This window comes from Balaenoptera acutorostrata, chromosome 2, assembly GCF_949987535.1.
Source record: "Balaenoptera acutorostrata chromosome 2, mBalAcu1.1, whole genome shotgun sequence".
Classification (NCBI taxonomy): Eukaryota; Metazoa; Chordata; class Mammalia; order Artiodactyla; family Balaenopteridae; genus Balaenoptera; species Balaenoptera acutorostrata.
The window spans coordinates 106576928-106589993 of NC_080065.1; the positions used below are offsets into that span (position 1 = coordinate 106576928).

Below are 13066 nucleotides of genomic sequence, written 5' to 3' on the forward strand. Positions count from 1 at the left end.
ACAATGCAATAGGAAGGTACACAGCATCACTTTATAAAATAATCTTGTAGTAACATGAAATCGAATCTAAATCTAATTAATTCTCTAGCTATAACTACCTGTTTATAAGGAAATAGAGGTAATAGGGAACATCTTAAATGACATCACAGGGATACAATCAACAGACTCTTGTGGAAAATTCTACAGGATAAATTACTTAGTTTCTTCAATAAATCGGTGCCAAATCAAAGGGAGGGAGAACTGTTGTAGACTAAAAGACACATGGACATATTGCAAGGCGTGGACCTTCTTTAGATCTTGATTTCAATAGATCATGTATAAAAAAGACATTTAAACACATTTGGAGGCAATTGAGTATGGCTTAGTTATTGTGGTAAGAAGAAATGATGATTAAATTTGTTGGGTGAGATAATGATGTTATGTTAGAAACAAGTTTTTATCTGTTGGAGGTAAATAGTATGGCATGTAAGGAGAAATGACATAATGTCTGAGATTTACAATAAAAAACAGCACTTCCCCCACCCTCTCCAAACTCCTAAACCAAAATACATACACAAAAAACTAAAAGTGTGCGAGTGAGTGTGTGTGTTTGTGTGTGTGTGTGTAGCAGAAGAAGAATGGCAGACTTTTGATAATTGTTGAAACTGGGTGATGGGTAAGTGGTGCTGCATTCCTTTTATATCATTCTCTTTACTTTGTGTACGTTTGAAAATTTCTAGCACAAAATAATTAAGAAAAAAAATCCTCCTTGCCCCTTCTTTTCTAGGGATTCTCCAAGAAGCAGGAAGATTGAATCTCATCAGCAAACCCTCACAAGGCTGAAGTTGTCCTCTCTTCACTCTCCTGCTGCCTGAAACCTTAAGTCATTCTGCAGTGCCCTTTCAAATTGGGACCCGCCTCAGTCCATGTGGTATTTCTAATGAAAGCAGTGACTTCTGGGAGGCTACCTCATCCCGTGCACCAATCCTCCCACTGGATCCTGGCCACTACCTCAAAATGAGGTGTCTCTAATTCTAGAGTGGAATCAGGATCCAGGTGCATTGCCACTTATAGCTGGTATAAATTACAGCCCACAAGCAGAGGTGTGCAAGAAACAGTACGAAAAATTTTTTTATAACTGCACGTAATTTGTATTTTAAGCCTTGATCCTGCTGGTGTCCTGTTTGGATTTCCGCCATCCCTATTTGGAAGTCATACAGGGCCAAGGTTTTGAGAGAGTGGGTGGAAGCATGATCATTGTGGACTGGAGCCCACAGTTGTAAGTGTAGATGCCCATCAGCTCGGGGGCCGTGCCTCCTGTAGGTTTGGTGGCTCCTGTGCCATGCGTGGGACAGGTTGCCATGATTCTGCTTGTATGCACACTACAGCCATCTCCTTTTGGAATTTTTGCTCCATTTACCCCTCCAGCCACACTTGAGAGGCCTTTTCTCCTCCGGGATTTACAGACATCTCTCTCTGACTTAATTAGCACATTTCAACACTCCAGTAGGGAAACAAGACAGTACCTAATTTCAAAAACCTGCTTCTGTTATGTTTCTGCTCAAGTATCCTCTCTTTTCCATGGAGTTTGCGATTTTAGAAATAAAAGCCAAGATGATCAGCATGCTATTTCTGCTATGTCCTGTTGGGCTCTTCCACTGGCCAGTGAACATAGGGTCTGCTACCCACTTGAATGCAGAAGGGAAAGGGTGAAATAAAGGAAGAAAAGGAAAAAAATGAACAGGAACAGATTAACATCTCAAAGTATCCTGCCACATTTGAAAGATGTGAGAGTTGAATTCATGGGAAAGGTTCTGCTGGGAAAAAGGAGTTGTTCTTGAAAATGGGGTCTGTGCTGTTGCAGAGACTGTTGAACCTAGGTCCACAGAATGCTCTGATGTCATCACTGAGGTTAGAGAATTCTGCTGTAGGCCTGGCAACCTTTGAAACTTAACAGCCCTGGTGAGCACTAAGCAGTACTGCTTGTTCACTAAGTGGTCCAAGTTGTTCAGCCATTTAGGAGACTTGACTATTTTTATTTGTATTGAATCATTTCAACGGATTTCCCAAAAGCCAAGAAGGGCCAACCTGTAGGGAAGAGGAGGGGTTGGACTTGAGGCATCTTCTAAGGGAATCTTCCAGTTGGTACGATGAGACGGCGACAAAAGAGGAAACATCTGGAAAGTGAAGAGTCCCAGGAAACTGCCGAGAAGGGAGGAGGTATGTGGGGGGCAACTTGTTTGGGGCACATGGGTTTCTGCCAAACTGAGCCTTCTCTAGGAAGGGGGGTACTGAGAACGCGTCACCTGTGAAGCAGGGTGCGAGAGACCTTGTCTCACTGATGCTGCCGTATCCACACGGAGGGTCCCTGTGGTGTGAGACGGCACAGAACAGCCAGGTGCCCCTGGGAGATGGGAGGTCAGCTCCGCTGGTCTGAGGACCCTCTCCTGGGGCTGCCGGGCCTGGAGCTTTGTCGGACTCACAGCAGGCTGCATCCTGCTTGCACAGACCTAGAGGTGCAGCTTTTCTCAGTCCCCGAGTTCTCTCTTATTCTCTTTGATCTTCCCCTGGGGTCATGAGGTGGTGGGTGTGAAGGATGCAAGGATGCTGAGAGAGACCCATGAGCTGCTTGGCCCCTTTTCCCAAAGTGGAAAGAGAAGCCCCATGAGTTGAAGGCCTTGTTGAAAAGTATCTTGAGAAGTGGAATGCAGTTCGAAAGGAGATTGTTTGTCTAGGGATGGTGTCATTGAAAGCAAGGAGGTTTTATTCCTTTGACAGGAAGAATTTCCCAAAGGAGATTAAGGGAAGGGGAGGGCTTTCCAGAGACTGAGCCCGCATGGGCGGGGGTGAGAGATGTCCTCAGGGTCCTGCGGGGAGCTCTGAGAGCCACGGGCCACGTGGTGCCTGCGTGCCTTAAACGTAGGCGAGTAGCTTGCCCTGGGAGAGGGGTGGTCACGTGAGGAAGTGGGGCAGAGTGGAGCCTACCCCAGACTTCCAGCTGGAGGCCTCTGCCCCAGATTAGAGCCCAGTAGCTCCTACCAGGCCTAGGGTCCTGGAGACTAGGATGGGCCCTGGGGATGGAGGTCTAGACAGCAGGCAGATTTTCAGGCAGTGGCTGGGACAGGCTGGGGAAGGCAATGACTGCCCCTGTCCTGACCATTCAGAATATTTTTCTCTATGTTCCCGTGTGTGTGTGTGTGTGTGTGTGTGTGTGTGTGTGCGGTAGTGGAGAGAAGAGCGGGATGAATGGGGGTAGAGTGCTCATCAGATATAAAGTCTGCATGGTAAAGTTCTTGTCACCCTGCCTGGACCTGGGTGACACTCGGTGTATGTAAGAGTGTGTACAGAATTCTTGTTAGGGGTGTTTTATGAGGCAGTAACTCATACACCCATGTACACTCTGATACAGCAAATATATCACACACCCCACATATAACTTCCTTATTAAACAACACACAGCACATGTAGGTATATACACGCATCACTCCTGTACTACGTTCTCATACAACCCACCTGTGTCACAATCCTCTCCTCCAACACCAAACGCTGGAGATGAGATCTGTATATAGACACACACACTATATATATATGACACACACTATATATATATATATATGTATCTCCTCAACTCTCGCAAACACAGCTAACTTCAGCTATCTCTAAATACCTCTGTAAGAACCAGTCACATGTCATACACACCACACTTCTAACACATTCTTTAGTGATGCCAGACCCGCTTTGTACAAACCACAGTAAAGCACAGTCTCACTAACCCATGTCAGGGTTGCCAGATAAAATATGGGCTGTCCAGTTAAATTTGAATTCCAGATAAACAACAAGTAATTTTTCAGTATGAGTATGTCCCAAATGTTGTATGGGCCATACTTACACGAAAAATAAGTAAGACCAAATACTGCATGGGAATACTTACACTACAAAATTATTCTGGGTTTATCTGAAATTGAAATTTAACCGGGTGCCCTGTATTTTTGTTTGCTAAGTCTGGCAACCCTTATATACTTACCGCCAGCTGATGTGTTATATATTGATTGTATTGTTGTTTAGTGTTTGTCTTCCTCTACTAGAATGTGCAGCCTTACCAGAGACTAGAACAATGGAAGAGTGCCGGATACATAGGAGTAGCTGCTTACTGAACCTTGGTGAATGAATGAATGAACACACACCATAAATACAAGCCACACCGTGTGATGAGGAAAAGTTACATGTCCCAGAATTCCTGACTTGTGAACAGAAATCATGCACACAGAGGCCACAGATACAGATACACACATCTGCACTGTGCTCCCCACGCCAACCCCACACTTACCACAGACTTAAGTGATACACATCACTCACTCTTCACACATACTCACAGTCACCACCTAGGCCCACATTACCCACAAGACACTGACAGAATAAGTATTGATTTTAATTAAATACTGGAGTATCCACTGGGAACCACACTCTCAACTGTGTGTATTCACTGCACCTGACACGTGTCAGACCGTCAGTAAATATTTGTGGCCAGAGGATTGAGGAACCCACCCTGAGCCTTTCATTCCTCCCTCAGGAATCTCGAAGTCACAAGAGGATCCCGCTCGGCTTGGATCCCCTGTGGTGGCCCAAGGCTGCAGCCCAGGGGCAGGGGAGGTCCCCTCTGCCTCTGAATACTTCTCCTGTGCTTCTTCTCCACGCAAGCTCATCCGTGGTGGTAAGGGCGCAGGGCTCCTCAGGTGACGGGCTGCTTGGCTGGGAGGCAGGAGGCACACAGATCCCAGGGAGGCTGAGAGGAAACCCAGGGTCATCAGAGGCGCTGAGGGCTCTGTGGAGGAGCCTGAGCAGGATGGCTGAGCTGTACGAGGGCGTGGATCTCAGCTGAGTCCGGGGGCGTGTGAATCCTGGTACCACCATGGTGGGGAAGTTAAGGAGCAGGGGCCGGAAAGGTCTGGGCTTGAGGTGGAGGGCAGAGGGACCAGATTAAGCATTTCAGAGGAAAATGTAGGGTTTGCCTTTGCCTTTGCTTCCAGAGAAGGACAGAGTTCTTCATCATAGACCTCCAGCCTGAGAGCAGGACCATCCAGCTGAGGTCCACCCAGCTCACACATACATCCGCTCTCCAGGCACAGCCATTCTCAGTGCACACGTAAACCCCAAGCACGTGATCCACAGTGCTCCTCTCCTACACCCCCATTCCACAAGTAATGCACCACCGATATTCCCAAACTCACACTCCTCGTAGTACACGCATCCTCCCACATCCCTCACATACCACAGCCCTCACCACCATACTCCACACCCCTGTATACAGACACCGCTCCAGTATCCCCCCACACGCAGATGAAAAGCCCACAGATGACACCAGATACACCACTCCATCCTACGGCCAACAGACACCAAGCTCATGACACAGCTACGTCATGCAAATGTCCCTCTCTCATCTACCACACCTGCTCCCTCAGCTTCCAGCATGGCCCACGCATGTTATTATGTTTTTAATTTCCTTTCCCAGGAATCTGGAGATTACATCAAGACACTCCCCGGCCTAGAGCACCCCTAGCCCGGGTTCAGGAAGAAGGGGAGACCGCTCCCCCACCACAGTGTGTCGCCTTCTCATCCCCTTCATTCAGTAAGACCTCTCTGTATACAAACAAAGAGGAAAGAGGCATGAAAATATACTACATGCGGGTGAAAACGATCAAGGATGTAGCTGTCTCCTGGGAGACAGAGAAACCCTTGGGGTTGCTAGAAAAGCGGCTGAGGATAGAAGAAGTGACCCTTCCTGAGGATGTGCGGGTAGGTTCTCCCCGCTCTGCTGTGTCCACCAGAAACCGCCTGTCTGACAGTGAGCCCACTGGGGAGGAGAAAGAGTGTGAGGAAAGGGCAGAGCCATACAGCCCATCAGGGTCAGCTGCAGTCCAGGAGAGACCCAGGGCCAAGACACCGGACTGGCTGGTGACCATGGAGGCCGGCTTCAGGTGTATGGCCTGCTGCCGGGTGTTCCCCACCTTGGAGATCCTCCGGCAGCACGTGCGGTACGGCGTCCAGGAGGGCTTCAGCTGCCATGTCTTTCATCTCACCATGGCCCAGATGATGGGCAATGTGGAATCCGAGAGCACCACCGAGGAGGAGGTGGAGGAGGAGGAGAGGAGGAGGAGAAGCAAGGAGCAAAGGAGAATGAGGAGGAGCAGCCCACGGGGGAAGACCTCAGCCCGAGGAGACCGTGGAGCCAATGTCCAGGCTGCGTGTTACATTCTCCGAAGGACAGGAAGTGAGCAGGGGCTGGGGCTGCGGAGGGAGCTGTACCTTCTCCGAGCCAGTCCCGTCTCTCCACCCCAGACTCATGCTTCCATAAGGGAGAGTTGGGGGCTTTAGCACCTCAGGGGGAACTGAAGGGGAGATAACCGGCTCCCGTGCTTCTGGCCCAGTCATGTAATAATAAAGTCATGACTGTAAGTGGGAATTGATCCTGAGCTTTTCAGCTTCCACAGGAAATTCTCTTTAGCTAAGAAGTGTTTTTCTCTCTTTTGATTTCCACACAGCAACTGAGATTCATGGGACAAGATCCTAGAAGACGGTGTGGCCTTCTGTTGGAAGAGGTAAGGCTTGAGGCTGGCACAGTCTTCTGAGCCTATGTCACGAGGGCCCAGAGGAGTGTAAGGGAAGGGGCCGCAGAGATGTGCTGGTTTATCTAATGGCTCTGCAGTTGCATCAACTTGGGACACACCCAGCACTTCCAAAGGAATTGACCTCTGTTGACTTAAACAAGAATGTGGAGCGTTTTGACTAGGAGTTTTCTCAGGGTCTGCATGATGGACCTCAGCTCTTAAGAGGACGTACTGCCAGCAGCTCCTTCTCGGCAGAGAGAGCCAGGGGTGGTCTGAAGAGAGGACAGGGGGCCTCGCAGGACCAGAAGTTTGAGGTCTGAGAGCCTGTGGCCTGAGCTGAGATCTCACCCTGACCAGTGTACCTAGCCTTCTGGGACAAAGGGAAATGTGAAAGGGAGTCAGGTGGAAATGAGGTCCCCCGAGATATGGAAATGTTCCAGAAGCTTCGTTGTGCGGTAGTTGATCTGGAGCCAAGCTCACTGTGGTGTGTGTGGCTCTGAGCTTTAAGGCAACGCTGGAGGGTAACCCTGACCAGCAGAGCTTATAGTGCTTCTTGTCTCTTCCTGTTCTGCCTCATTTGTTTTATCCCTTCCAGGGAGAAGAAAGGACCCTCGGGATAGTAGTAGCAGACAGAGTGCCAGTGGTCTGAAGGAGGATGAAGGGCCCAGCACTCAGTCTAACATCATATGACAGTCTAAATATCATAGGCAATAAAGGGCATTTTCCAAACCTTTCCTGGATGTTTCATTTAATTACATTTATCTCTCTATGCATCTATCTATCAGTCATCTACATCTGTATCTTTCAGGGTTCGTGAACAAGCTTTCACATAAGCACTAGGGACGTCCACCAGCATTTTCCAGAAGGAGGCCTGGAAATTGCTGGGGACTTCTCACAAATAGGGAATGGCCACAACCCTTGCCACACAGACTATGTGCGTGGCCCTCCTGACTTACTCCCACTCACTCTGTGAATTGCCCGAGGTCTGAGATAGGGGTGCTGGCTGGAGGCAATGATCATGTGCAGGCTGGATCTCCTCCAGATTCTGATTCTCTTCCTGAGCATGTCATCCTCAAGCACAGTTTCCATGTCCCTGGCCACACTGATCTCTCTCCTTCAGTCCTTCCCTCCCTCCCTCTCCTGCCTCCGAGTGCAGAGAATACTTTTTACATTTGAGATGAGATTTATATTTTGTTCACAGAATTCTCACCTGTTCTACTGTGGCCTCCGTTTTTAACATTCCAAAGCTGAGAAGTTTCTTTTTTTCTCCCTCATTTCTGCTGAGTCTTTACCTTCCTAATGCAGTGAACTCAGAGTGCCTAGCTGACTGGATGGGGGAAAAAAATCCAGGGAGCAAAGAGAAATAATAAAAAATATATCAGTTAATTTTTCATAGTGTTATCCAACTATATATTTTTAAAAATTAGGAATAATATTAGGAATATTCTCTTTATAAAAAACTGAATTATTGGGCTTCCCTGGTGGTGCAGTGGTTAAGAATCTGCCTGCAAATTCAGGGGACACGGGTTCGAGCCCTGGTCTGGGAAGATCCCACATGCCGCAGAGCAACTAAGCCCGTGCACCACAGCTACTGAGCCTGCGCTCTAGAGCCCCCATGCCACAACTACTGAGCCCCCGTGCCACAACTACTGAAGACTGCATGCCTAGAGCTTGTGCTCTGCAACAAGAGAAGCCACTGCAATGGGAAGCCCATGCACCACAGTGAAGAGTAGCCCCCGCTCACTGCAACTAGAGAATGCCCGCTAGCAGCAACAAAGACCCAAAGCAGACAAAAATCAATAAATTATTTAAAAAAACAATTATGTTAAAGGGTACAATGTATAAAAGTACAATAAAAGTCCCCCTTCATAACTCCCCAACCCCACTGTCAAGACTACTTCCTTTTGTAGAGATTATTGATCACTAGCTGTCTGATTTCAAGACTTTTGGTCCATGAATTTACATATGTAGGTGCTTTATATGTGATTTATAGCTTTATAGAGATTTTTTATTTATAAATTATATCATACCATATCTATTCTAAAATTAACATTTTGATTGGAGATATTTTGATATCTTAAATATAGAGATTTAATATAAATCTTTGCTGTAGGTCTATCCCATTTTTTAGGCCAATGTTATTTACTTCTAGTGACAAATCATAATATAATTATTCCCCTATTGATGGACATTTCGAGAAAGATACTGTTTTTCTCCTGCAATTGCCTTGTGACTTTACCTGTTAACCAGATTGTGTTTCTTCTAAGTATTTTTGATTTATAAATTGTATCATACCATATCTATTCTAAAATTAATATTTTGATCGGAGATCTTTTAATGTCTTTTACATAGAGATTTAATATTAATATTTTAAATAGTCTCCCGTTTCCCTGTGGATTATTGACATTTTAAACTCTGCACTTCAATTTTCCCTCAATACCTGTAATTTTGTCATGGCTATTTCTCTACTTAAAGATGAGTAACTCTATGATTGATTTCTTCATTTTTTCCCCATCTCTTTCCAAGGTACTGAATTTGATTGTGTCTTTTGAATTAGTGAAAAATGCTAGTCCTTGAGTCAGGACATTGGGCCCTTTACCAAGTAACTCAACCTATGTGGGCTTCAGCTTCTGTATGTGTGATCAAGAGGCTTGGACTAGCTGACTTTTCAAATGCTGTGTTTCTTTGATTCACTCTCACTTTCTGATCTGCTACTTAAGAGGGTCTGTTCTCATAAAGTAAGAACAGCTTTTTTAATCCTTGGGTTGGGCAGAGTTTAATTGGTCATACTCAGTTTGTTAGTTATATTTACTTTTACATATGCTTAACTCTAAATAAAAAAAAACAAAAAAATATTCACAAGAGCTATATAAATTATTTAAATTTATATAGCTCTTGTGACTATTTTTTTGTTTTGTTTTTTTGCTGACACAGCAAGAGGCTTTATTGGGAAGGAGCGCCCGGCGGAGAGCAGCAGGGTTAGGGGACCCAGGCGGACTGCTCTGCCACGTGCCTCGCAGTCTCGGGCTTCACGGTAACGGGGTTAGTTTCCGGGTTGCCTCCGGCCCATCACCTCGCTTGGCCTGTAGTCGGCCTCAGGGTCCTTCCGGGTGGCGCGCGCATCTCTCAGCCAAGATGGATTCCAGTGCGAAGGGCTCTGCGAGGTTGGTCGTCTCCGCCGTCTTCTGGCCCCTCCCGAGTCCTGCTGGTTAGTTTTCCTCGGCAGCACCGTGTTCCGTGTCGGGACCTCCTGTTGTGAGACGCCTCAGGCAAGTGGTCATCGTCGTGCCGGGCCGAGGCGGGCGGTTTCGTTCTCTCACAGAATTACACGCAGCTTTTCGAGGACGGGGCTGCAAAGGGGAGGAGAAATGGGGCAACAGCTGGGAGGGAAGTGGGCTAGGAGAGGGTCGTTGTCCTTTAAAGAGAAGAAATAAGACCATGTTTGTGTGGCGGTGGAAGGTTGCAGTGGAGAGGGGAGAGTTGCTGGTGTGTTAAGCACTGAGAGAGGAGATGGGGACCCGGGCCGGAGGTCCCTCTCCGGTACCAGAGGGAGAGGGGACTGAGGCAGAGCGCAGAGGAGGGGGCGGGAGAGGGGCTGTGGGCTTCCCTCCAGTGGCTTCTGCCTCCTCTGTGCAGTAAAAGCTGGTCACCAGTAAGAGGCAGGGAAGGGGCAGGAGCTGGCGGTTTGAGGGCTGGTAGGACCGGAAAAGGCAGAAAACCCTGGAACAAGGGCAGGACTGAGGTGGGGTCATGACTGCCGCTTGGGCAGGAGAGAAACTCCACACAGGAGTGCGTACACCTGCTGCCTTTCCTCCAGCCACGGGCAGGACGCTCAAAGGGAGGAATATGCTGGTGTCTTGGCTGCTTTCTGCCTCAGGGGAATAGGCTCTCACAAGGGAAAATATCAAGAGCAGAGAGTAAAGCTAGAGCCAGACATTATTCCTCGTAGGCTGTCTGTAGTCAGATAGAAGTAGCCTGTCGTCTACCAGTCAGTCCATCAGTCAGTCAGTCAACAAACACTCATCTTACAGACACCTACTAAGCTCCAGGCACTGAGCGGTTGCTGGGGATATTAAACTACTGTCTTTCTTACTAGACTAACTGTTATTTAATGTGGCTGGAGCTCCGTCAGTGAGGACACTCTGGAGAGGGAGCGAGTCTTTCCGCCCAAGGGGAGAGGGCAGAGGAGGATCCCCACCAAGAGCTGCCCACGCTGCTCTCCTGGTTGGACCCTCTCTGTTCCTTGAACACACCTCACGCTGTTCCCTCTGCCCAGGGCCCTCTGCCCTGGCTCTTTGCATGGCTGATGCCTTCGTTATCTCTCACGTCTTATCTCAAAACCCTCTAGGCCTCTACCTAGAGCACCTTTGGACTCTGCCTGGAAGGCTCCTCCCCCACTCACCTGTGGCTTCCTCCCGTGTGTCTGTTCTTTTTTTCCACCTCAGCCTTAAGGAGGTCTAGTTGACAAATAAAATCGTAAGATACTTAAAGCATACGTGCTGATTTGATATACGTGTACATTGTGGAATGATTCCCCCAGTGAGTTAATTACCATATCCATCACCTCACATATTTACCTTTTCTGTGTGTGGGAGAACATTTAAGCTCTACTCTCAGCAAATTTCAATTACACTATACAGTGCTATTAACTAGAGTCACCACGTTTTACATCAGATCCTCAGGCCTTATTCATCTCATAGCTGAAAATTTATACCCTTTTACTTTTACCAACCTCTCCCTATTTCCCCCACCACCAGCCACTGGCAACCACTTTTCTACTCTCGGTTTCTATGAGTTTGCCTTTCTTTTTTTTTTTTTTTTTTTTTTTTTTCACACAGGCACACTGTATTTTATTTTGACAAGAGATAAATAGACTGACACCAAGCATTGTAAATGGATGACCACAACAAAAGCAACAATGATTGCAATTACCAAACACGAAACACACTCATACTATGTCATAATATTGACATTCAGTCCAGTAATCCTCCACTGTAACAGCTCCTTTACTTTGCAGTGAAAATTGATTTCTATATTCTTTGCCTCTGAGTCCTTGTGGGATTTTTTTTTTTTAATTTCAAGCAGAAAATCACTAAAATTATAATCATCCTCATCAGTTCACTCAGTCCCATGTAATTAATTTTCTTTTTCATCTTGATCTTTTGTTAACACTTTTATGAGTTCATCAGTTTTTCATTAGAGTTCTGAAAATGCTTATTCATTCAGTTCAGCAGTACAGTCAGTTACCAGAAACCTGTACTTGTCAGAGTCTTTTCTATGAATTCCTTGGAGATGAAACCCTTTTATAGGAACATATTTGCAAAAGCATCAGAGTACACCCAGAAGTGTCTGTAACTGACAAAAGACTTCAAAAGGACCATGGTTAAAGATTTGATGAAAGTTCATAATAGTGCAATTGACAAGGAAATTTAGTTTCTTCTGAGATATACGTTTTAAAGTAATAACTAGAATTATGAATTATGACATTATACCAGAACATACAAGATTTTTAGAAATTTCATGTAATGTCTGAAACATTTATATTAACATACTTCCATACAGTTAACCCAATGAAAGTTTAGTATTAGTTGTTTTGTTTGTTTGTTTTTTTATACTGCAGGTTCTTATTAGTCATCAATTTTATACAAATCAGTGTATACATGTCAATCTCAATCGCCCAATTCAGCACACCACCATCCCCACCCCACCACAGTTTTCCCCCCTTGGTGTCCATATGTGTGTTCTCTACATCTGTGTCTCAACTTCTGCCCTGCAAACCGGCTCATCTGTACCATTTTTCTAGGTTCCACATATATGCGTTAATGTACGATATGTGCTTTTCTCTTTCTGACTTACTTCACCCTGTATGACAGTCTCTAGATCCCTCCATGTCTCAACAAATGACTCAATTTCGTTCCTTTTTATGGGTGAGTAATATTCCATTGTATATATGTACCACATCTTCTTTATCCATTCGTCCGTCGATGGGCATTTAGGTTGCTTCCATGACCTGGCTATTGTAAATAGTGCTGCAATGAACATTGGGGTGCATGCGTCTTTTTGTTTTTTTGTTTTTTTTAAAACATCTTTATTGAAGTATAATTGCCTTACAATGGTGTGTTAGCTTCTGCTTTATAACAAAGTGAATCAGTTATACATATACAATATGTTCCCATATCTCTTCCCTCTTAAATCTCCCTCCCTCCCACCCTCCCCATCCCACCCCTCTAGGTGGTCACAAAGCACCGAGCTGATCTCCCTGTGCTATGTGGCTGCTTCCCACTAGCTATCTATTTTACATTTGGTAGTGTATATATGTCCATGACACTCCCGCACCCTGTCACATCTCACCCCACCCCCTCCCCATATCCTCAAGTCCATTCTCTAGTAGGTCTGTGTCTTTATTCCCATCTTGCCACTAGCTTCTTCATGGCCTTTTTTTTTTTCTTAGATTCCGTATATATGTGTTAGCATACTGTATT

The 13066-nt window shown here is 46.1% G+C and overlaps 1 pseudogene; it reads left to right on the top strand.

The window, feature by feature from the left end:
- The first annotated feature begins 1158 nt into the window (after positions 1-1158).
- LOC130707258 (protein FAM170A-like) lies at positions 1159-6531 on the top strand (annotated as a pseudogene).
- The last annotated feature ends 6535 nt before the right edge of the window (positions 6532-13066 follow it).